We start from the raw sequence: 26,979 nt of genomic DNA on the forward strand, positions 1-26,979 counted from the left end.
TCTCGAGTTATCAAACTCATTGTTGATTGAAAATTGGAATTCTTCAAGAATTAATTCGAGTTCCAATAACTCTAACTTTTCCTAAGGAAAGACTGGGACTTGAGGAATCGAAATTAATTCATCCACTTAACTTACCTTCATAGTTAGAGGTTAACAAAGTGGGAGAAAAATCCAACTCTCATCACAATCGATAAGGATAACTAGGACAGGACTTCCAGTTCTCATACTTTGCCAAGAGTTTATTTTACAGTTATTATTACTTTATTTTACTTGTCATTCAACTAACTTTTTACCTTAATCCAAAACCCAAAACATACCTTTGCATAACCAATAATAAGAACATACCTCCCTGCAATTCCTTGAGAAGACGACCCGAGGTTTAAATACTCGGTTATCAATTTTAAAGGGGTTTGTTATTTGTGACAACCAAAGCTTTTGTAAGAAAGGTTGATTGCTTGGTTTAGTAACTATACTTTCAATGAGAGTTTACTATAACTTCTAAACCATCAATCTTCAGTTCTTCAAAATGGCGTCGTTGCCGGGGAATTGCAAACGTGCGCCTTATTATTGGTTATTGTAAATATTTTATGTTTGCTTGTTTATTTGTTTTTATTTTTGTTTTTATTTTTTCTTTTTCTTAAGTTAAGCGGTTATTGGTTTTTATTTTAAAATTTTTATTTTATCTTATCTTATTTCAAAAATCAAATTTCAAAATTCAAATTTAAAAATTTTCAAAATTCAAATTTAAAAATTTTCAAATTTCAAATTTCAAAAATTCAAAATTTAAATAACCTTTTAATTTAAATTTGTTTTTATTTTTGTTTTTAATTTTTATTTGCTACTATGAACTCTCACCCCTTTGGCTATGAGTCTGGTTACAATTATGTTGCAGGAAGAAGAAATTACAATAAGAACAGGCATCAAAGTTGGAACAATCAACGATGGGAGGAGCCACAAGGATTTGATCAACCCTCATGGCAACAACCACCTCCAACGGACTATCAACAACCACCACCATATGCCTATAAACCCTCTCCTCAACATGACTTTGGACCACCATACTCACAAGCCCCTCACCACCAAATACCACCATATGACCCTAACCCACATCCACCATACCAACCACCCTATGAACCAAATGAACCATACATAGATCTACCCCAACCTCCATTGGATAATAATACACTCATCTCTAATATCATTGGTCTCACCTCTACACTCCAAAATCTTATATCCCGCATGAACCAACCCTCTACCTCTAATATTCAACCCTCAAGCTCTAGTGCACTTCCTTTTCAACCACATTATGATTTTTCATCCCATCACCACCCTCCATGGAAGAGTACCCACATCCATCAATCCAAGAGCAAGATGATCCCAATTATGCTATTGATATGGAACAAGAAAGAAGGAATCATCTTCGCGAATCCATACTTCATAAAGAGCTAGAGGAGGCCCTACGGGTAAAGGTAGGAGAGACCCTTGAAGATGAAAGAGTAGTTGAAAGGAGTTGTCATGGAGAGAAAATCATCAAGGATGAGTACGATTTTATATTAAAATTACTGGACAAAGCAGTAATTATGGAAGAGGAAAAAGTGGTTGAAGATTTAGGAGATGCAGAACCTCCATGGGAAAGTCAAGTTATCAGCCTCCTTCAAAGACGTTTGAAATTGATGTTAAGGAGGGTGTACAACCTCCAAGGCATATCATGGCTAAAGATTTTGAAGAGGTTGATCAAGAGATGGAGATTAAAGAAGAAGAAGAAGCTTGCAAAGAGGTGGAAGTTGTCAAAGAGCACAAGGGAGTGGAGCTTGGAATCACCTTGCCAAAGTTATTAGAGACCCCTCCCCCTAAGTTTCCATCATCCTTCACGACATTCAAATGGGTAAAATTCATATCCCTTAGCTTTCTGATTCCACTTGAATATGGGCTACTGGAGACGGATGGTCAACTTAGAGCTCTTTGTAACATTAAGAGTAAGAGGAAGATGGCCAGTGGTAAGAATTGTCCTGCAAGGTTCATCATGGTTGGAAGCTTTAAGTTTAAACGCAAAGGTTGGTGTAAAGCTCAACTGAATGGGTCTAGGAAGTTGTTTGGAAGCTGCAGTGAGAATTCAAATTACTTATCACCCAGTTGGAAAAATAAAGATCCCGACAAAAATGGGTGTAAAAGCAAGATTTGGGATCCTGGAATTTGCCCTGACATTTGTCACCCCGGGAGCCTAATAATCTGTTTGAAGCTTCTTAAGGGCTTTACATGCCTAGTTTGGGACCCCGGAGGTCACTGGACGTACAAACACTAGTGGGGATTCCTGGATGAATACAAGCATAAGCCACCATAACAGGGAGCTCACCAAATGTCCAACTTAAGGATCATTCTTTTTTTTCATTTTTTATTTAGTTTTATTTGTTTTCGAGTTTTATTTTATTTTATTATATTGAACCTGGAGTTTTTGCATCACATTCATATTAACACTGCATTCTGCATTTTTTTCAAAAAAAAAAAAAGATTTTTGCACGCCACGCGATAGCGTCGCCGACGCGTCCGCATCGTATCTACGTTTGGAAGAAAATGAGGTTGAACAGAGTGTCACACGAAAGCGTGGCTGCAGGCGCGCTAATGGCACAAATTGATCCACACGACCGCATCGCTGAAAATAGCTTCCCCATGCGTCCGCGTCACCCACGCGACCGCGTGGCCCTGTAAATCGACGTAACAAGGGTGTATGGCCGAAAGTTGAGCTGAAATTGGGCTGAACCCGTGCTAGCAGCACCAGTCCTGCCATGCGAACGCGTCACCTACGCGTCCGCGTCATATTGGAAATAAGGCCACCCGCGCGATCGCGTCGACCATGCGACCGCGTCACCCTGGATTTTGGCAATACTAAGTTTTGAACAGAGAGTTGTGCGACCGCGAGGCTGCACTCGCGCCACTAGCACAAATCGAGTCATGCGATCGCGTGCCCCACGCGTCTGCGTCGCCTCACCTTATTGCGCACCATGCGACCGCGTCCCCTACGCGACCGCGTCGCCAGCGTCACACAACCTATCCAGATTAGTGCCAATTTTCTTATCTTTTCTTCTCTAATCCTAATTTCTTCTATCTTTTCTTCTTTCTTCTTTGTTTCTTACTTTATTTCTTTCCCTTCTCATTCTTCTTATCTTTCATTTTATTTTATTTATTTGCATACTTTCATTCATTGCATATTTTTATTTTTCTAAATTTATTATTTTACCATTGGTGTTCAAATGTTCTTATTCAACTGTTACATCTTTTCTGGTATTTTCTTAGTGCTTAATGACTTGTTTAATTCCGATTGAGTAATATTATCAATTCCAATCTTTTATATCTGTATTACTTTTGCATTGACATGAATTTATATTATCTCTCCTTCCCCACCCTCTTCCCCAATTGTTGTACATTTTGTACCACTGGCATGCCATGGCTTCTATTATTTTCTCACTTGCATGTTGTAGCTACCATGTAATTGAGATCCTTATTATTTGGCATTAACCCACCCATACTATATTTATTTTCCTATCTTTATTTCTGGGTTACTCTTCTTCCCTTTTTCTTTCAGGATGACCACCCGGAAGAGAACCGGAAGACGTTTACATGGGGAGACAGGCAAGTCAATCTGCACAATCTATAGAGAAAAGTATCAGTTGAAGCCACCAGTCCACTTGCACATCTTAGCATGCACCGAGGATGGTGCAATCTTTAAGTGTGGGGAGGTCGATACCGATCTCCATGGGTTAGTACCTTTCTGTTTCAACACCAATGTTTAAATTTTCTTTGTTAAATTAGTTATTGCACTTGCATATTTGTTTGATTTTATGCATTTAGTTACTACTTGGTTAAAGTAATAAAATTCTTTTAAGACAATATCTTTGAAAAATTTCACTAATTTAAATTGAAAAAATTTTTATGTTAAAACTTGTTTGATGTTGTATGTGGAACATGGTTTTTGAGCCAAAGAACACACAACCTGTGAGATTTTGAGCTTATTTATATGGTAATATTATTTAACCATAAATATTTTATTCTTGTGTGTTTTCTTCTCTATAATTGCAATCTTTGCTTTGTTCCATTCTATATGTCCATTATTTAGTATATTTACATGCTTGCACATGATTGAGGCCATTGTTTGATTTTAGCTCACTTATCCCAAATAAGCCTACCCTTTAAATCACCCTTGTCAGCCACTTTGAGCCTTTTAATCCCCATTTGTTCTATATTTTACCACATCACTAGCCTTAAGCGGAAAACAAATTAATTATCCCAATTGAATCTTTGGTTAGCTTAAGATAGAGATTGTGTATCAAATAAGTGTGGGGAAATTGTGGGAACATGGGTTGATAAGGGAATGTATCATGTTTTTAATTTATTTGAATATGAGAAATTTGGAAACCTACTCATAAAAAACCAAAATAGAAAAATAATGAAAAATCCATGTGCATTGATAAGTTATGTTTGCTTTTATGATTCAAAAAAAAAAAAGAAAAAAATATAATATAAATAAATAAATAAGGGGACAAAATTACTCCAATGTTGAGTTAATGAAAAAATCAATGCACATGTGATAAATTAAAAAGAAAAAGTTGATACATGAGTATGTGATGTAAAAGTGGGAATCTTAGGTAGCTAGGCATGAATTAGAATTATATAGAGTATATGTATGTTAGGTGTAACATCCCGTCCAGCAAAATACCTTGCTTAAGTCAAGGTATTTCTACTAGAAAGAACATTACGTAACCTTTTCTAGTATTAACTACTTAATTATCAAGCCTTTGTATCGAGTTCGCATTTCAGTTTTAAGAAAATTTCAAAAAATTTTGTTTTTATTTCATTAAAGTCATAATTCAAACATTCACAAACAATAATAATCACATAAATATTATTGATAATAATTCTTATACAAAAGAGACCAAATAAATCTCAAATACAATATACTAAACCTACCCCTCTATGTAAAATAAAATCTCAAAGGACAATACCGAGGGGACTCTATGAAAGCAATTAAAACCATAAAGAAAGCCTACTGATCGCTCGCAGCTTCAAATTGCGTCTTCAAACCTGTCGCTGAAAGGGTGGAAAATTTGGGGATGAGAACCAAACCACATGTTCTCAGTAGAGGTCGAGAATGCCGTGAAAGTAAAGAATAAAGCGCAAATAGTTAACAGCATTCATAGACATCTAAAAGGAAACTAACTTTCTTTAAAAGCATTAGTTAATTACTCAATATCCTAAATCCATATTTTTCTTGTAAAACTTTTAAAAGTTTCCTAGACTGTATGAATGACCAACCTGTCCCAGTCATAGGTTCATTAAGTCTATGCTGAACCAGTTTGATTTTTCATACCTTACTAGACCATAACATAAAAGAAGTTACCTACGCGGTATAAATGATCATCCTACTCCAAGCATAGGTTTATTAAGTCTATGCTGAACCAGTCAGATACTTTATACAGAACTAGACTTCCAACACAAACCAGTCATGGCCTTAGGCCCAAGCAATTCAACCAACACCCAATTCACCACAATCCAACCAATCAATTTCAAACACAAGTAATGAGGTTCAAACACAATCAAGAACAATTATATCAAATATAGCAATTAACAGTTAACAGAATTATTCATTTAGGCAAACCAATTACAATATGCATACCCAAACAATGTCACATAGATGCATATGATGAATGTCTAGTCCTAGTACAGGCCATGAGCTCATGTGTCGGTTAGCACCTGCATTCCCGACATTTATCCGGTCACGAGTTCACGATTTCCCGGATACTATTTTCCGTTCAAATAAATGTGCATATAATTATTAGCATCTCTATTGAGACAGCCTCTGCTTTCTACTCGCAGGAAATATATACTCTTGGGAACGGAAAATTAATCTTGGGTTGCCTCAGGGCAACAGATAAATAAACAAACATCTCTTGGGTTGCATTAAGCAACAAATATATATAATATCTCTTGGGTTGCCGCAAGAAACAAACAAATATCTCTTGGGTTGCTTCAAGCAACAAACAAACAAATAATATCTCTTGGGTTTCCTCAAGCAACAGATAATCATACAATAAGTACTTTACTCTTTCCTTTTTCTTTCATAATTGCAAATTCGCAAGCGGGACTAGACCCACGCCCTTGCCAACAATCTCATAGATCAAATATTCTTTTCTTAAAAGAATCATTGAAGTTATTATTATTAAATAAGTCTTGAATATTTATTTTGATTAAGTCCTTATATTTTTTATAAAAATTTGGACATAATCTCCTTTAAAAAAAAGGACTTATCCACCCTTACATGTTTCTTCTTTCTCAACAATTCATCAGCCTCTTTCAGCATTTGCCACAGCAATATATTCTCAAAAACATTTGATAATAGAAAATCTATTTCTTAAATTCCATATCCAAAATAATTACCAACATAACTTGGCAGCCGGATTTCCATTTTGGTTTTAAAATATCAAATGAATTCGGAATTATGCAAACTTTATATCCATGCGACCGTCTCGGATTAAACTTTCTATTAAATCAAAAATCATAATTTTTTGCTGACTCTAGCTTCGGAAATATAAGCAAAACCGTGACTGCTCTGCAGTGTTTTAAAACCAGAAGACAGCAGCACCATACAACATTTGAAATTTCATATAAAATCCAAATTAAATCCAACTACCTTCAAAATTAATGTGGTTAAACATAACGCATCCAAATTTCTTTCTCAATTGGTTTCAGGGTCATACCATTTTTAATGAAGGAGTTACGTAGCTTGGAAGTTAGGTAATTCTCTGCAGAATTCTGTTTTACAAATCATTGAACATAACCTCTTCCAAGTCCCATTACTCTCTTATTAAAACATGGAAAACCCTGAAATTTAAATCATATATATTAAACATACTCAACTTTCACCTCCAATTGGTTGCATCTCAGTATCATTCCAGAATTAAAAATTATAAAGCCTCAAAGTTACTGACTTAGAAAACAAAGCCTGACTTTTATTGCATAATACATCTTTCTTTGAAAATCCAAATCTTTAAAACCACAACTCTAAAAATTTTAAATTTTTATGAAATTAAAGTATTAGGACCAAAGTTTCATTTAAAATTGGTTCCATTCCAAAATTCAAACAGGAGAAATTCCAATAGAGGAAACAAGTTGCTGCTGTGTTAAACGTTCTGCAGAAAAACCAGATTTGACATCCATAATTCAAAAATTCACCATAAATCATAAACTTAATGAAAAAGTCTCAAATTCACCAGTCCATCTCCCTATATTCCCAAACTTAATCTGGACTTAGTTCCACGCAATTCCGATAATCACAGATCTGGTTATAGCTTTTTCAAAGTTGCTGACTTAGTTTAGAAATTATGCAGAAAATCAGATTTTAGCATTCAACTTTGAAAAATCATAACTAAATCTCTAGTTGATACAAAACCTTCAAAATTGAGTTTTCACAATTACACTTAATATAATTTACTTAACACTTAAATTCATATCATTTCAGTCTCAATAGAGTCACTAATTCACTTTCAAAGTTGCCGTTTAATTTCAAGAGAACATGATTTTCAGCAAACCATTTAGTATTCAAAATCTAACCCTTCAATACCCCTCAAAACTAATTCCAAATCAACCACGAACAAAGTTCATTAACATTACAATATACGAAATAACATCTCAACGGCAACAAATCCAACATAACCCATTAAAATTCAGGAATTCTCAACAATTAGTCATCAAACAATTCCCAATCCACACAATCAATCAATATCACTAATCAACAATTCCAAATCACAATCTCAACCGTTCCAATTACAATTTCAGCCACAATTCAATATTCACATAATCAATCAATTAATCACAGCTATTGAATCTATTTGCAGTTATTCAATAAACCTTGTAGGCATTCTTAAATTAAAATCGTTTTAAACCCCCTACCTTGATTAGGTGAACTCGCACAAATTAACCACTATAAGCCCGCTTATTTTGAATTCACAGCAGCAGCGACAATTTCAACGTAATCCCGCAGCGGTAAAACTCTCGCGACTAGCTATAGCATATTAGCAGCAATATCAACGACCTCAACACCAATTGTGATTGCTCAGGATTTAAATTGACAACTAGAACAAAACCATATGCTGCTATAATTAGGATAGAGTATAACGGATGAACAAAAATGATAGAAGAGTAAGGAAGAAAGTGCTACTGGCTTAAGAAATAGCAAATTGTCATTGGAACTGGAACAAAGAGGATGATGATGCTGGCTAGACTGAAAGATGGTGGCAGCAAATTGCTTTCTCTAATAACAAGCACCAACCACGGCGGTTCCAACGGATATGGCACGACAAGGTACATCAGAGGCAGAGACATGGTTGACCCGAAGCAACAAGGTCACGGTGATGGCGGCTCCGGCAGCTAGGACGCAACCTAGTCCGTCACCAACGGCAGTGACGACCACGAACCATAGTGGCGGCGACGACACCGGCGGCGATCCCCACCAGCATCGCCTCTTCTTTTCTTGGCGACGAGCCCGCAACAGAGCTCCCTTTCCTCTTCCAATTTGCGCTCCTCTCCCCTGTTCTGTTCGGCGTCAGTGGTAACCCTAGCAGGGAAAATAGCGATTGAAGCTTCCGCACGATCACCAGGCACGGTAGCGACACTACCTTCTCCCTCTATCATGCGCGTCTCTCTGTTCTTCGTGGTGCTTCCCCTCCGATTTCAATGGCAGCGACGGTAATGACACCTTCCGTCATCACCCCCTCCTCTGGCTTTCCTGATCCCTCTTCTCCCTTTCATCAATTTCTCATTTCCCCTTTGCTCCCTCTCTGTTCCCCTTTCTCTCTTTTTCCCTTTCTAAACGTATAGGCGTTTAGGTTTTGTGAAATTAGGTTAGGTTTAAGTTTTAATTTGGGAATTCTAGAGTAAGGTAAAATATATAGGAGTAACATAACAATTTTATAAAATATTCGAGATAGAATAACAATTCAGAAATCAAATATAATACTATAAAGATTACTTTCGAAATGCATAAGATTTTCACTATCGATCTATTTTTGAGCTCAAATAATTATTTCTAAATTAAATTATAAAGTAAACATACTAATCACATTTTATAAAATACGGTTAACCTCAAAATATGAATTACCTAAATCAAATTATATGACGTATCATTATATTTCCATTATAACTTTAATTTCAATTTATATAAAATGACTAATTAAAATAAAAGTTGTACATAAATATTAATTGACTTAAACTTAAAATATTTATAAAAATCAATTTAATCATTCATAATAAATTAATCTCTAAGATCTCAAATTGATAAAATAAACCATAATTTAATCATTATATAATTTTCTTAAATTAAATTACATAACACTTCCATTACTGAATTCTAATTTGAAATTATATAAAATAACCAATTATAAAAATTTACACAAAAATATTAATTAACTTAACTCCAAATATTAATAAAACTAATTTAATTATTCTTAATTGATTTATAAAATAAGATATCAAATTAATAAAATAAATCGTAACTTTTTCAAAATAAAAGTTACTTAAATTAGATTGTACAATTCTTTCTTATTTTTTAATTACTAAAATTACACAAAATATTCTATTATAATAAGATTACTTAAAAATATTAATTGATTCAAAATAAAACTATCTCCGAATCTATTTAATTGTTTCTAACAAAATAATTTCTAAGATTATAAAGTTTAAACTTAATAAAATAAAATCACAATTTATTTATAATTAGATTTTCAAAAATGCGAGATGTTACATTCTATCTAACTTACAAAAATTTTCGCCCTCGAAAATTGATATAAGATGAAGAAAAGATTTATATGCACATCCCCTTTTGAAAATTTTAAAGATACCAAGAAAACCATATCACAAACATAGAAGAAAATATTTTAGGTGATGCAAAAGTTGATAAAAATAATTTAATACAAACCAAATTTCAAAATCCAAAATCAAATAGGCAAAATATTCGTTCAGAACTCTTAACAAAGCACGACCACTTCCTCTTGTCGCGTCAGAATTAAACTCCTTATAACTTCGTATACTGACCATATTCACTTTCCGTACGCACAAATTGCATCCCTAAGAACTAGCCCATATAAGGAATACAAAACATGAGAAGAGAAAGACAAACGGTACAAAAGGTTTATGCGTGAAATTAGAAGAATACTCAAGTTTGCAATTGCACAAGATGGTATTTCGCAAGGTTTTGAAGGAATACATGAGATTGTCAACAAACAAGGATGTATATATAAGCAATGATATGGAGCATAAAGGGGAGTTAATTCGAAGCTTAGGAAAAAAATTATGGATCGAACAGTTTCAATATGAACATTATTAGAAAAAATAGTGCAACAATTTAGAACAACTTCAATTTGAAATAGAGGGAATTAGTTTATTTTTTTCAAAAGAATATATATAAATCTAACATTTTCCAAAAGTACTAAACTTAGTATAAATAATATGTTATATCAATTTAATTTTTAAATCAAAACAAATCATGCATGGTTTGTAAATTAAAGCTTGTTTGATGTTAATGGCAAAATATTTTCTTTAAAAATCTTGAAGGATACTTAAGTACATAATTAGGTAAGAATAGCTATAAGAATAATAAAGTTGGAAGAAAATCAGCTTCTATTTAAGGAATAGATTCTGAAATAAAATTTTCTATAAATCAATAAAAGATAAGTGGTATATCACAGATAAACAAGATTAAACTGCATAAAGAAGCTTCAGAGTTTATCTAAGAAAGTCTAGGCTAAATTAAAAACAATCCCATCAAAATTTAAGCAAGGGTTGTGGATACAGCCAAGTAAGAAAAGTTGTAAATTGAAATTTTTCTCGAAGAGAATCTGAAGCAAGTACTCAAGAAGGAAATTTCAAGAAATAGTATGCTGTACCGAAATAATTCCGAATTCAGAGCAAGGAGCATAGAGTTTTTAAGGTAAGGATAAATGTTTCAAAAGATTAAAACAACAACCAGATACAGAGTCAAGCAAGGACATTCACGAATGATAATACAAGATTAGCAAGAAAGAGATCAGAATTAATAGAGAAAGAGATAACACTAAGCACGAATAAAGAGCATACGTCGAAACGGAAATAATCTCTAGAATTTAGTTTCTAACGTCCCCAAAACCTCATGATTCGCATTAACCTATCACTTTTATTTCGTCTATGATAACCCATTAGTATTTCCATATACATAAATCATTAGTATTAAGTTGGCCAAACTTGATACCATGAGGTATGCAATGGTAATCTAATAACATTAATCATCAGACAGTCATGCATATAAAACACAAACTCTTGTCATCAGAACAAGCTATAAAGCATGACAGACACTCAGAGTATGCAATGAAGCATAGTCAGTCCACTCCCAAGGCTCTACAGGAAGGACTGCTCTGATACCATAATGTAACATCCCGTCCAGCAAAATACCTTGCTTAAGTCAGGGTATTTCTACTAGAAAGAACATTACGTAACCTTTTCTAGTATTAACTACTTAATTATCAAGCCTTTGTATCGAGTTCGCGTTTCAGTTTTAAGAAAATTCCAGAAAATTTTGTTTTTATTTCATTAAAGTCATAATTCAAACATTCACAAATAATAATAATCACATAAATATTATTGATAATAATTCTTATACAAAAGAGACCAAATAAATCTCAAATACAATATACTAAACCTACCCCTCTATGTAAAATAAAATCTCAAAGGACAATAGCGAGGGGACTCCATGAAAGCAATTAAAACCATAAAGAAAGCCTACTGATCGCTCGCAGCTTCAAATTGTGTCTTCAAACCTGTCGCTGAAAAGGGTGGAAAATTTGGGGATGAGAACCAAACCACATGTTCTCAGTAGAGGTCGAGAATGCCGTGAAGGTAAAGAAAAAAGCGCAAATAGTTAACGGCATTCATAGACATCTAAAAGGAAACTAACTTTCTTTAAAAGCATTAGTTAATTACTCAATATCCTAAATCCATATTTTTCTTGTAAAACTTTTAAAAGTTTCCTAGACTGTATGAATGACCAACTTGTCCCAGTCATAGGTTCATTAAGTCTATGCTAAACCAGTTTGATTTTTCATACCTTACTAGACCATAACATAAAAGAAGTTACCTACGCGGTATAAATGATCATCCTACTCCAAGCATAGGTTTATTAAGTCTATGCTGAACCAGTCAGATACTTTATACAGAACTAGACTTCCAACACAAACCAGTCATGGCCTCAGGCCCAAGCAATTCAACCAATACCCAATTCACCACAATCCAGCCAATCAATTTCAAACACAAGTAATGAGGTTCAAACACAATCAAGAGCAATTATATCAAATATAGCAATTAACAGTTAACAGAATTATTCATTTAGGCAAATCAATTACAATATGCACACCCAAACAATGTCACATAGATGCATATGATGAATGTCTAGTCCTAGTACAGGCCATGAGCTCATGTGTCGGTTAGCACCTGCATTCCCGACATTTATCCGGTCACGAGTTAACGATTTTCCGGATACGAATTTCCGTTCAAATAAATGCGCATATAATTATTAGCAGCTCTATTGAGACAACCTCTGCTTTCTACTCGCAGGAAATATATACTCTTGGGAACGGAAAATTACTCTTGGGTTGCCTCAGGACAACAGATAAATAAACAAACATCTCTTGGGTTGCATTAAGCAGCAAACAAATAAATAATATCTCTTGGGTTGCATTAAGCAACAAATATATATATATAATATCACTTGGGTTGCATTAAGCAACAAATATATATATAATATCTCTTGGGTTGCCGCAAGCAACAAACAAACATCTCTTGGGTTGCTTCAAGCAACAAACAAACAAATAATATCTCTTGGGTTGCTTCAAGCAACAGATAATCATACAATAAGTACTTTACTCTTTCCTTTTTCTTTCATAATTGCAAATTCGAAAGCGGAACTAGACCCACGCCCTTGCCAACAATCTCATAGATCAAATATTCTTTTCTTAAAAGAATCATTGAAGTTATTATTATTAAATAAGCCTTGAATATTTATTTTGATTAAGTCCTTATATTTTTTATAAAAATTTGGACATAATCTCCTTTAAAAAAAAGGACTTATCCAGCCTTACGGGTTCCTTCTTTCTCAACAATTCATCAGCCTCTTTCAGCATTTGCCACAGCAATATATTCTCAAAAACATTTGATAATAGAAAATCTATTTCTTAAATTCCATATCCAAAATAATTTCCAACATAACTTGGCAGCCTGATTTTCATTTTGTTTTTAAAATATCAAATGAATTCGTAATTATGCAAACTTTATATCCATGCGACCATCTCGGATTAAGCTTTCTATTAAACCAAAAATCATAATTTTTCGCTGACTCTAGCTTCGGAAATATAAGCAGAACCGTGACTGCTCTGCAGTGTTTTAAAACCAGAAGACAGCAGCACCATACAACATTTGTAATTTCATATAAAATCCAAATTAAATCCAACTACCTTCAAAATTAATGTGGTTAAACATAACTCATCCAAATTTCTTTTTCAAATAGTTCCAGGGTCATACCACTTTTAATGAAGGAGTTACGTAGTTTGGAAGTTAGGTAATTCTCTCCAGAATTCTGTTTTACAAATCATTGAACATAACCTCTTCCAAGTCCCATAACTCTCTTATTAAAACATGGAAAATCCTGAAATTTAAATCATATATATTAAACATACTCAACTTTCACCTCCAATTGGTTGCATCTCAATATCATTCCAGAATTAAGAATTATAAAGCCTCAAAGTTACTGACTTAGAAAACAAAGCCTGACTTTTACTGCATAATACATCTTTATTTGAAAATCCAAATCTTTAAAACCACAACTCTAACAATTCTAAATTTTTATGAAATTAAAGTATTAGGACCAAAGTTTCATTTAAAATTAGTTCCATTATAAAATTCAAACAGGATAAATTCCAATAGAGGAAACAAGTTGCTGCTGTGTTAAACGTTCTGCAGAAAAACCAGATTTGACATTCATAATTCAAAAATTCACCATAAATCATAAACTTAATGAAAAAGTCTCAAATTCACCAGTCCATCTCTCTATATTCCCAAGCTTAATCCGGACTTGGTTCCACGCAATTCCGATAATCACAGATCTGGTTATAGCTTTTTCAAAGTTGCTGACTTAGTTTAGAAATTATGCAAAAAATCAGATTTTAGCATTCAACTTTGAAAAATCATAACTAATTCTCTAGTTGATACAAAACCTTCAGAATTGAGTTTTCACAATTACACTTAATATAATTTACTTAACACTTAAATTCATATCATTTCAATCTCTATAGAGTCACTAATTCACTTTCAAAGTTGCCGTTTAATTTCAAGAGAACATGATTTTCAACAAACCATTTAGTATTCAAAATCTAATCCTTCAATACCCCTCAAAATCAATTCCAAATCAACCACCAACAAATTTCATTAACATTACAATATACGAAATAACATCTCAACGGCAACAAATCCAACATAACCCATTAAAATTCAGGAATTCTCAACAATTAGTCATCAAACAATTCCCAATCCACACAATCAATCAATATCACTAATCAACAATTCCAAATCACAATCTCAACCATTCCAATCACAATTTCAGCCACAATTCAATATTCACATAATCAATCAATTAATCACAGCTATTGAATCTATTTGCAGTTATTCAATAAACCTTGTAGGCATTCTTAAATTAAAATCATTTTAAACCTCCTACCTTGATTAGCTGAACTCGCACAAATTTACCACTATAAGCCCGCTTATTTTGAATTCACAGCAGCAGCGACAATTTCAACGTAATCCCGCAGCAGTAAAACTCTTGCGACTAGCTATAGCATATCAGCAGCAACATCAACGACCTTAACACCAATTGTGATTGCTCAGGAGATAAATTGACAACTAGAACAAAACCATATGCTGCTATAATTAGGATAGAGTATAACGGATGAACAAAAATGATAGAAGAGTAAGGAAGAAAGCGTTACTGGCTTAAGAAACAGAAAATTGGCATTGGAACTGGAACAAAGAGGATGATGATGCTGGCTAGACTGAAAGATGGTGGCAGCAAATTACTTTCTCTAATAACAAGCCCCAACCACGGCAGTTCCAATGGATATGGCACGACAAGGTACATCAGAGGCAGAGACATGGTTGACCCAAAGCAACAAGGTTACGGTGATGGCGGCTCCGGAAGCTAGGACGCAACCTAGTCCGTCACGAACGGCAGTGACGACCACGAACCATAGTGGCGGCGACGACACCGGTGGTGATCGCCACCAGCATCGCCTCTTCATTTCTTGGCGACGAGCCCGCAACAGAGCTCCCTTTCCTCTTCCGATTTGCGCTCCTCACCCCTGTTATGTTCGGCGTCAGCGGTAACCCTAGCAGGGACAATAGCGATCGAAGCTTCCGCACGATCACCAGGCACGATAGCGACACTACCTTCTCCTTCTATCATGCGCGTCTCTCTGTTTTTCGTGGTGCTTCCCCTCCGATTTCAATGGCAGCGACGGTAATGACACCGTCCGTCGTCACCCTCTCCTTTGGCTTCCCTGATCCCTCTTCTCCCTTTCATCAATTTCTCGTTTCCCCTTTGCTCCCTCTCTGTTCCCCTTTCTCTCTTTTTCCCTTTCTGAACGTATAGGCGTTTAGGTTTTGTGAAATTAGGTTAGGTTTAAGTTTTAATTTGGGAATTTTAGAGTTAGGTAAAATATATAGGAGTAACATAATAATTTTATAAAATATTCGAGATAGAATAACAATTCAGAAATCAAATATAATACTATAAAAATTACTTTCGAAATTCATAAGATTTTCACTATCGATCTATTTTTGAGCTCAAATAATTATTTCTAAATTAAATTATAATGTAAACATACTAATCACATTTTATAAAATACGGTTAAACTCGAAATATCAATTACCTAAATCAAATTATATGACCTATCATTATATTTCCATCATAACTTTAATTTCAATTTATATAAAATGACTAATTAAAATAAAAGTTGTACATAAATATTAATTGACTTAAACTTAAAATATTTATAAAAATCAATTTAATCATTTATAATAAATTAATCTCTAAGATCTCAAATTGATAAAATAAACCATAATTTAATCATAATATAATTTTCTTAAATTAAATTACATAACACTTCCATTATTGAATTCTAATTTGAAATTATATAAAATAACCAATTATAAAAATTTACACAAAAATATTAATTAACTTAACTCCAAATATTAATAAAACTAATTTAATTATTCTTAATTGATTTATAAAATAAGATATCAAATTAATAAAATAAATCGTAACTTTTTCAAAATAAAAGTTACTTAAATTAAATTGTACAATTCTTTCTTATTTTTTAATTACTAGAATTACACAAACTATTCTATTATAATAAGATTACTTAAAAATATTAATTGATTCAAAATAAAACTATCTCCGAATCTATTTAATTGTTTCTAACAAAATAATTTCTAAGATTATAAAGTTTAAACTTAATAAAATAAAATCACAATTTATTTATAATTAGATTTTCAAAAATGCGGGATGTTACATTAGGTGAAAGTTTAGGTTAATTAAAGATTCATATTATAGCTCAGTTGGCCATACATATATCCTTACCTTTACCTTAGCCCCATTACAACCTTGAAAAGACCTCATGATATTTGCATTGGTACATTAAATAATATGGATTGGTTAGATGAAGAACAAAGTTTAGAAATCATGATTAGAGAAGAATAGAGTGATTGACCCTAGACACTTGAGAGTTAGAGTGATATACACTACCAGTAAGGGTTCAGTGCTAAATTCTATGTTCCCTGCTTTCATGAGCTATCTTCTTACAAGTTTACTTGTACCTTATTTTGTATGATTTGAATTAGTGGAATCTGATTTATATTTGTCTTGGAGAATTTATTTATTTTTAACCAAGTAGGTAGAAACATTTTGCATATAGTTGCATTCATATAGATAGGTTGCATTTCATACATTCTACCATTCCTCTTCATCTTTTTAGCTTCTCTTGAGCTTAGCATGAGGACACGCTAATGTTTAAGTGTGGGGAGGTTGATAAACCACTATTTTATGGTTTATCCTGTGCTCAATTGAGTGGTTTTTATCTACTATTTACCCACTTATTCATACTATTTGTATGGTTTTACATTTGCCTTCCTAATTATGTGCTTTAATTGAAAACATGTTTCTTTGGACTTATCTTTGCTAATATTAATCCTCTCTTATTACCATTAGATGCCTTGATATGTGTGTTAAGTGCTTTCAAAGATTACAGGGCAGGAATGGCTCAGAGGATGGAAAGAAAGCATGCAAAAGTGGAAGGAATATAAGAAGTTGAAGGAACTGCAAAGCTGTCAGCCTGACCCTCTCGCACTCAAACGGCTGTAACTTTAGCTACAGAGGTCCAAACGATGCAGTTCTAGTTGTGTTGGAAAGCTAACGTTCGGGGCTTCGATTTGATATATAATATGCCATAGTTGCCCTGATGCTAGGTGACGCGAACACGTGATCCACGCGGACGCGTCGCAGTGACGAAAAAACCAGCGTGGCAGATTTCTCCTCCAGCAATTTCTGGGCTGTTTCCGAACCAGTTTGCGGCCCAGAAAACACAGATTAGAGGCTATAAAGTGGGGGAATGCATCCATTCATAATCATGCTCTCATAATTCATAATTTTAGTTTTAGATGTAGTTTTTAGAGAGAGAGGTTCTCTCCTCTCTCTCTTAGGATTTAGGATTAGGATTAGGATTTCTTCGTTTCTTCATTCCAGGTTTAATATTTACTTTTATTTATGTTTCTATTCTACTTTTACTTTAATGTTTTTATTCCTATCTACAAATGTTGCCAAATTGGCTTATGAACCTTTTTCATGTTAAATTTGAATATTTTATTTAATATAATTTGAGGTATTTCAGACTTATGATTGCTTTCTTTAATTTATTAATGTTCTCCATTTATCCAAATTATTTTCATTCAAATAGAATTTCTCCCCTTTTGGCTTTGGTTGATTAATTGGTGACTCTCGAGTTATCAAACTCATTGTTGATTGAAAATTGGTATTCTTCAAGAATTAATTCGAGTTCCAATAACTCTAACTTTTCCTAAGGAAAGACTGAGACTTGAGGAATCGAAATTAATTCATCCACTTAACTTACCTTCATAGTTAGAGGTTAATAAAGTGAGAGAAAAATCCAACTCTCATCACAATCGATAAGGATAACTAGGACAGGACTTCCAGTTCTCATACTTTGCCAAGAGTTTATTTTACAGTTATTATTATTTTATTTTACTTGTCATTCAACTAACTTTTTACCTTAATCCAAAACCCCAAAACATACCTTTGCATAACCAATAATAAGAACATACCTCCTTGCAATTCCTTGAGAAGACGACCCGATGTTTAAATACTCGGTTATCAATTTTAAAGGGGTTTGTTATTTGTGACAACCAAAACTTTTGTAAGAAAGGTTGATTGCTTGGTTTAGTAACTATACTTGCAACGAGAGTTTACTATAACTTCTAAACCATCAATCTTCAGTTCTTCACATGCTCCAGCTGATGAAGGGTTGTTTGAAGTTGATCTACTGTTTCCTTGAGGCGAACTTCTGATTCTCGGGGTGATAGATTTGGATATGGTACATAGGGAAGTGGTGATGTTTGGGAGTAATTGGACTGGAATCGGGGTAGATGAGGATCATACGGTGGTGAATGGTGAAAAAGAGCTTGTGAGTGTGGTGGTTCGAAGTTATGTTGAGAGGATGGTCTATAAGCACATGGTGGGGCTTGTGGGTAATTGCAGGGTTATCCACCATGTCTATTGGCTTGGTATGCATTGTAGAATGGTCTTTGTCCATGATATCTTGGAGGGTGTTGTTGCCTAAAGGGTTGATCAGATCCTCTTGGCTCCATCCATCTTTCAATAGCATTAGAACCAAACTCAAAGCAAAAGGGGTGAGAATTCATAGTAGCTAATAGAAATAAAAAGGGGAAGATAAAGACAAATAAACAAGTAAAAGAAAAATATTTACAATAACCAATAATAAGGCACACGATTGCAGTTCCCCGGCAACGGCGCCATTTTGATGAGAAAACTTTTGCGTGGTTTAGAAATTTGCAGATAAATCTTCGTTGCAAGTATAGTTTCTAAACCAACAAAAGTCCTTTTATACAAACGTTTTAGTTGTCACAAGTAACAAACCCTAAATAAATTGATAACCGAAGTATTCAAACCTCGGGTCGTCTTCTCAAGGAACTGCAGGGAAGTATGTTCTTATTATTGGTTATGGAGATTGTAAATTGGGGTTTTGAGAATGAGGAGCGAATAGTCTAATTAGCAAATAAAGTAAGTGAAGAACAAGCAATTTAAATGGCAAGTAAAATAAATAGATGACTGAAAATAAACTTTTGGCAAGGTATGAGAAATTAGAGGTCCTATCCTAGCTATCCTTATCAATGATGATGAAAATTGAATCTTAATTCCACTTTGTTAACCTTTACTAAAGCAAAGGAAGGCCAAAGGATTAATTGGTTTGATCTTCGGATCCTATTTATTTCCTAAGAAAAGATTGGGATTATTGAAGTTCAATTTAATTAACAAAGATAATAATTATCAATCATGTTTGATTTTGATAACTCCTGAGTTACTGATTTCTTAACCAAGACCACAAGGAGAAAAGTAAATCTACTGGAATAAAAATGTCTTCAGATGGGAATAACAATAATGTAAATAAAAGAAAGCAATTGTAAACTGAAATACCTCAAATAACATTAATTCAAAAGAGTAATCTGTAACATGGAAGAATTCATAAATTAAATTGCAAAAGTAAATAAAAGGGAATATTGAACCTGATAAAGAGATAATCCTGAAAGTGAATAAAATCCTAATTCTAAATCCTAATCCTAAAGAGAGGGGAGAGAGGAGAGAACCTCTCTCTCTAAACTAAATCTAAATCATGAAAACTAACTAAAGTGGAGACTCCCTTGAATGGATGCATTCCCCTACTTCATAACCTCTGGTCTATGCCTTCTGGACTTGGATTTGGGCCAATAAGGGCTTCAGAATTCGCTATGAGCATTTTCTGCAATTTCTGGTGCGTGGCCTCTGTCACGCGTCCGCGTGGGTCACGCGGTCGCGTCATTCGGAGTTTTCCTTGTCACGCGGTCGCGTCAGTCATGCGACCGCGTCATATGTGTTTCGCTCGAGGCGCGCGGTCGCGTCAGTCATGCGGCCGCATCAATGCTTTTTCGCGCTGGCATGCGGCCGCGTCGCCCATGCGATCGCGTGGCTGCCAGTTTCTTCAAAAACTCTGTTTTGTGCTTTCCTTCCATTTTTGTATGTTTCCTTTCCATCCTTTAAGTCATTCCTACCTTAGAAGATCTGAAACTACTCAACACACTAATCACGGTATCGAATGGAAATAAAGGTAATTAAAATAATTAATTTTAAAGCATAGGAAACATATTTTTCACATACATCACATAATAAGGAAGGGAAAGTAAAACCATGCAAATAATATAAATAAGTGGGTGAAGGATTGAATAAATCACTCAGATTAAGCACAAAATATATCATAAAATATGGGTTTATCATTGATACTTGCCCCAAGATCACATAAAGCTGTCTTAGTGCAATTACCCTCTAATGTGCATGGTATCATGAAGCTCCCGGGATCTTTATGCTTTTCTGGGAAGCTTTTCAGAATGACTACACTGCATTCTTCAATGAGGAGAACTCTTTCAGTTTCTCTCCAATCCTTCTTATGACTCAAGATCTCCTTCATGAACTTGGCATAAGAAGGTATTTGCTCAAGTGCCTCTGCAAACGGAATCTTTATTTTAAGAGTCCTGAGATAGTCTGCAAAGCGAGCAAATTGCCTATCATGCTCCTCTTGGCGGAGTTTTTGAGGATAAGGCATTTTGGCTTTGTATTCTTCAACCTTGGTTGCTGCAGGTTTATTTCCTACAGAGGTGGTTGGAGAAGCCCTTCTAGAGGGGTTGTTATCAGCACTTGTGTGTGTCTGATCCCTCACTGGCGTTGGAATGCCAGGGGTGGAAGCTGGATTGGCGTTGGATGCCAACTCCTTACCTGTTCCTGGCGTTTGAACTCCAGAACTGAGCTTCCTTTGGGCGTTTAATGCCAACTCCTTGTTTGTTTGTGGCGTTTGAACGCCAGAACTGAGCATGGGTTGGGCATTTAACACCAGCTCTCCATCCTTTCCTGGCATTTGAGCGCCAGAATCATTCCTCTCTGGGCTCTTACTGTCCTCAGAGGGATTTTGGATGATATTTTGCTCATCCTCTGTCAGTTGTTCTTTCCTTGGCTTTCTGCTGCTCTGAAGCGAGGTATTTAATGTTTTCCCACTTCTTAGAACTACCTGGCACTCTTCTGTTATCTGCTTTGATAACTGCTATTTTGTCTGATTCAATTGTGCCTCCATATTTTTATTAGCATTTTTAGTGTCATGTAGCATCTCCTTGAATTCTGCTAGCTGTTTTGTTAGAAAGCACAATTGTTGATTGAGTTCAGCAACTTGTTCTGGAGGACCAAGTTCAGCAGATACTGCTTTGGCTTCTTTTTTTATGGAGGACCCATTACTTATGTACAGATGCTGGTTTCTGGCAAATATATTAATAAGCTCTTGAGCCTCTTCAATAGTTTTCCTTATGTGTATAGATCCACCAGCTGAGTGGTCTAGGGACATCTGAGCTCCTTCTGTAAGCCCATAGTAGAAGATGTCTAACTGCACTCACTCTGAAAATATTTTAGAGGGGCATTTCCTTAGCATCCCTCTGTACCTTTTCCAGGCATTATAAAGGGATTCATCATCCTCTTGTTTAAAGCCTTGGATATCCAGCCTTAGCTGTGTCATCCTTTTTGGAGGGAAATATTGATTCAGGAATTTGTCTAATAACTATTTCCATGTCCTTATACTTGCTGTGGGTTGGTTATTTAACCATCTTTTAGCCAGATCTTTTATAGCAAATGAAAATAGTAACAGTCTGTATACATCCTGATCTACCTTCTTGTCATGTACTGTGTCAGCAATTTGCAAGAATTGTGCCAGAAACTCAGTAGGTTCTTCTTGTGGAAGACCAGAATACTGACAGTTTTGCTGCACCATGACAATGAGCTGAGGATTTAGCTCAAAACTGCCTGCTTTGATGGAGGGTATACAGATACTTCTCCCATATGCAGCAGCAGTGGGGTTAGCATATGACCCCAGAGTCCTTCTGGACTGTTCATTTCCACTTAGATCCATGACGGAGAAAGGGAGATGATGTGAATTGCAAGTAAAATATATTATTATTATTATTATTATTATTATTATTATTATTATTATTATTATTATTATTATTATTATTATTATTATTATTATTATTATTATTATTATTATTTATTTATTTAATTAAAAATAGCCAAAAAAATGAAATAAAATAAAATAAAGTAAAATAATTAGAAAATAAAATATAGATTTCGAAAATTAAAAGAAAATAAAAAGAAATTTGAATGTTGAATTGACTAATTAATTTAAAAGATTTGAAAATTTTTGAATATGATTTTTGAATAAGATTTTAGATTTTGAAAAGATTTGATTTTTAAAATAAAAATCTGAATTTTTAAAGGTAATTTTCGAAAAATCAGTTAAAATAAAGAGAAAATATATTTGTGAATTCAATGAGGAAAGAGAAAAACAATAAAAAGACACAAAACTTAAAATTTTTAGATCCAATGCTCCTTATTTTCGGAAATTTTGGAGGAAAAACACCAAGGAACACCAAACTTAAAAATTTTAAGATCAAAATACAAAGAAGACTCAAGAACACTTTGAAGACTCACAAGAACACAAGAACATTAAGAAAGAACACTAAACTTAAAATTTTTAGAACACCAAAATAAAATTTTTGAAAACTAAAGAAAAGTTAACAGGAGAACACCAAACTTAAAGTTTGGCACAAGATTTATTTAAAGAAAAATTATGTTTGAAAAAGTTTTAAAAAAAAGATAGCCAATTACCAAGAACATAAGCACAACGCTCTAGCCAATTGAGCTATAAATTTAACGTGTTTTAACAAGGTATTTAATAAATAATTTTTTTTTAAAACTAAATATTCGAAAAAGCACAAGAAAACAAGAAAAGACACAAAACAAGACAAACCAAAGATCAAACAAGGAAAATAAACAAGAACAACTTGAAGATTAAGAAAGAACAATGAACACAAATTCGAAAATTTAAAAGAAAATAAAATAAAAAATACAATTGACACCAAACTTAAAATATGCAACCAAACTCAAACAGAAAAACTCAATTATCAGTTTATAAAATTTTCAAAAAATTTAAAAGGAAAAAAATAAGGATTTAAAAAAGAAATTTCAACCATAAACAATAATAGAAGACTCTAAACCAAAAAGAAAGATTTTTCCTAATCCAAGCAACAAAATAAACCGTCAGTTGTCCAAACTCGAACAATCCCCGGTAACGGCGCCAAAAACTTGGTGCACGAATTGTAAATCACACTTTTCACAACTCGTACCACTAACCAGCAAGTGCACTGGGTCGTCCAAGTAATACATTACGTGAGTAAGGGTCGAATCCCACGGAGATTGTTGGCTTGAAGCAATCTATGATTATCTTGTAATTCTTAGTCAGGATACCAATTATAATTATCAGTTTGGATTGTGAAAAATAAAAGAGCATGAATTAAATACTTGTTATGCAGTAATGGAGAATATGTTGGAGTTTTGGAGATGCTTTGTCTTCTGAATCTCATCTTTCCTACTGTCATCTTCTTCACGCAAGCAAGGTTCCTCCTATGGCAAGCTGTGTGTTGGTGGATCACCGTTGTCAATGGCTACCATCCGTCCTCTCAGTGAAAATGGTCCAAATGCGCTGTCACCACACGACTAATCATCTGTCGGTTCTCACTCATGCTGGAATAGGATCCATTGATCCTTTTGCATCTGTCACTACACCCAGTACTCGTGAGTTTGAAGCTCGTCACAGTCATTCAATCCTTGAATCCTACTCGGAATACCACAGACAAGGTTTAGACTTTCCAGATTCTCAAGAATGCTGCCAATGGATTCTAGCTTATACCACAAAGATTCTGATTAAGGAATCCAAGAGATAATCATTCAATCGAAGGTAGAATGGAGGTGGTTGTCAGGCACACATTCATAGATTAAGAATGGTGATGAGTATCACGGATCATCACATCCATCATATTGAAGTGCGAATAAATAGAAACAAGCGTGTTTGAATAGAAAACAGAAATAATTGCATTAATTCATCGAGACACAGCAGAGCTCCTCACCCCCAACAATGGAGTTTAGAGACTCATGCCATCAAAGAGTACAAAGTTCAGATTGAAAAATGTCATGAGGTATAAAATAAATCTCTAAAAGTTGTTGAAATACTAAACTAGTAACCTAGGTTTACAGAAATTGAGTAAACTATGATAGATAGTGCAGAAATCCACTTCTGGGGCCCACTTGGTGTGTGCTGGGGCTGAGACTTAAGCTTTACACGTGCCTGAGCTGTTTCTGGAGTTAAACGCCAGGTTGTAACCTGTTTTGGGCGTTTAACTCCAACTTGTAACCTGTTTCTGGCGTTTGATGCCAGAATGCAACATGAAACTGGCGTTAAACGCCAGTTTACGTCATCTATTCTTGAGCAAAGTATGAACTATTATATATTTCTTGAAAGCCCTGGATGTCTACTTTCCAACGCAATTAAGAGTGCGCCAATTGGATTTCTGTAGCTCCAGAAAATTCATTCCGAGTGTAGGTAGGTCAAAATCCAACAACATCAGCAGTCCTTTTTCGGCCTGAATCAGATTTTTGCTCAGCTCCCTCAATTTCAGCCAAAAAATACCTGAAATTATAGAAAAACACACAAACTCATAGTAAAGTCCAGAAATGTGATTTTTAATTGAAAACTAATAAAAATATAATAAAAATTAACTAAATCATACTGAAAACATACTAAAAATAATGCCAAAAAGCGTATAAATTATCCGCTCATCAATAGTTTAGCTAGAGTATTAGACAGGTGTGTTAGTTCAAACCTTGTATTGAATTTTGAAAAATGTCATTTTATGGTAAAACAAGGGATTGTTCTAGGACATGTTGTCTCTAATACTGGTATTTCTGTAGATCCAGCAAAGGTAGATGTCATTTCTAGTTTACCTTACCCCTCCTCCATGAGGAAAGTCCGTTCATTTCCTTGGCCATGCAGGTTTCTACAGGAGATTTACCAAGGACTTCAGTAAGGTAGCATTGCCTTTATCCATACTGCTGCAGAAATATGTTTAGCTCGAGTTCAATGAGGATTGCATGCAAGCATTTGATAAGCTGAAAATCACCCTGACTCAAGCTCCAATCGTGAGAGGACCATACTGGAGCCAGCCTTTTGAGATTATGTGTGATGCCTCTAACCATGCAGTAGGAGCGGCACTGGCTCAGTGTGAAGGTAAGGATCCTTTCGTAATTGCTTATGCGTCTAAGACCTTAGACGCTGCTGGTGCACGAAATTACAATCACACTTTTGTAACTCCGCACAACTAACCAGCAAGTGCACTGGGTCGTCCAAGTAATACCTTACGTGAGTAAGGGTCAATCCCACGGAGATTTTCGGCTTGAAGCAAGCTATGGTTATCTTGTAACTCTTAGTCAGGATATCAATAATCCTCAGATTTAATTGTAAAAAGTAAAAGAACATGAAATAAATACTTGTTATGCAGTAATGGAGAATAGGTTGAGGTTTTGGAGATGCTCTATCTTCTGAATCTCTACTTTCCTACTGTCTTCTTCTTCATGCACGCAAGGTTCCTTCCATGGCAAGCTGTATGTTGGTGAATCACCGTTGTCAATGGCTACCATCCGTCTTCTCAGAGAAAATGTTCCAAATGCACTGTCACCGCACGGATAATCATCTGTCGGTTCTCACTCATGTTGGAATAGGATCCATTGATCCTTCTGCGTTTGTCACTACGCCCAGCACTCGTGAGTTTGAAGCTCGTCACAGTCATCCCTTCCCAGATCCTACTCGGAATACCACAGACAAGGTTTAGACTTTCCGGATCTCAGGAATGGCCGCCAATAATTCTAGCCTATACCACGAAGGTTCCAATCTTAGATTAGAAACCCAAGAGATACACATTCAAGCTTGATTGCATGTAGAACGGAGGTGGTTGGCAGGCACGCGTTCATAGGTGAGAATGATGATGAGTGTCACGAATCATCACATTCATCAGGTTGAAGTGCGAATCAATATCTTAGAATAGAAGCAAGCGTGATTGAATAGAAAACAGTAGTAATTGCATTAATTCATCAAAACACAGCAGAGCTCCTCACCCCCAACCATGGGGTTTAGAGACTCATGCCGTAGAGAATACAATATAAAATGTGTAAAGTGTCATGAGGTACAAGATGAATCACTAAAAGTAGTTTTTATAGTAAACTAGTGACCTAGGGTTACAGAAAATGAGTAAGCTAGAATAGTTAGTGTAAAAATCCACTTCTGAGGCCCACTTGGTGTGTGCTTGGGCTGAGCATTGAAGCTTTCACATGTAGAGACCTTTCTTGGAGTTAAACGCCAGCTTTTGTGCCAGTTTGGGCGTTTAACTCCAGCTTTCATGCCAGTTCTGGCGTTTTGACGCCAGAATTTCTATGCTGACTTGGAACGCTGGTTTGGGCCATCAAATCTCTGGCAAAGTATGGACTATTATATATTACTGGAAAGCCCAGGATGTCTACTTTCCAACGCAATTGAGAGTGTGCCAATTGGGAGGTCAGAATCCAACAGCATCTGCAGTCCTTTTTTAGCCTCTGAATCAGATTTTTGCTCAGGTCCCTTAATTTAAGCCAGAAAATACCTAAAATCACAG

At 34.8% G+C, this 26,979-nt stretch overlaps 1 long non-coding RNA gene across 2 annotated transcripts; it reads right to left on the reverse strand.

The window, feature by feature from the left end:
* Positions 1 to 4,869: 4,869 nt before the first annotated feature.
* On the reverse strand, positions 4,870 to 15,775 carry LOC112727373 (uncharacterized). Of its 2 annotated transcripts, none has more exons than XR_011868484.1 (3): positions 15,054 to 15,756; positions 14,786 to 14,927; positions 4,870 to 5,082 (listed from the first exon to the last, which is right to left on the reverse strand). It is a non-coding gene; the product is annotated as an uncharacterized lncRNA (long non-coding RNA). The 2 variants fall into 2 exon arrangements; XR_003165725.3 differs by lacking the exon at positions 4,870 to 5,082 and adding an exon at positions 11,591 to 11,843 and having other exon boundaries at positions 15,054 to 15,775.
* Positions 15,776 to 26,979: the final 11,204 nt, after the last annotated feature.

The sequence above is a fragment of the Arachis hypogaea genome, chromosome 12 (assembly GCF_003086295.3).
Source record: "Arachis hypogaea cultivar Tifrunner chromosome 12, arahy.Tifrunner.gnm2.J5K5, whole genome shotgun sequence".
NCBI lineage: Eukaryota > Viridiplantae > Streptophyta > Magnoliopsida > Fabales > Fabaceae > Arachis > Arachis hypogaea.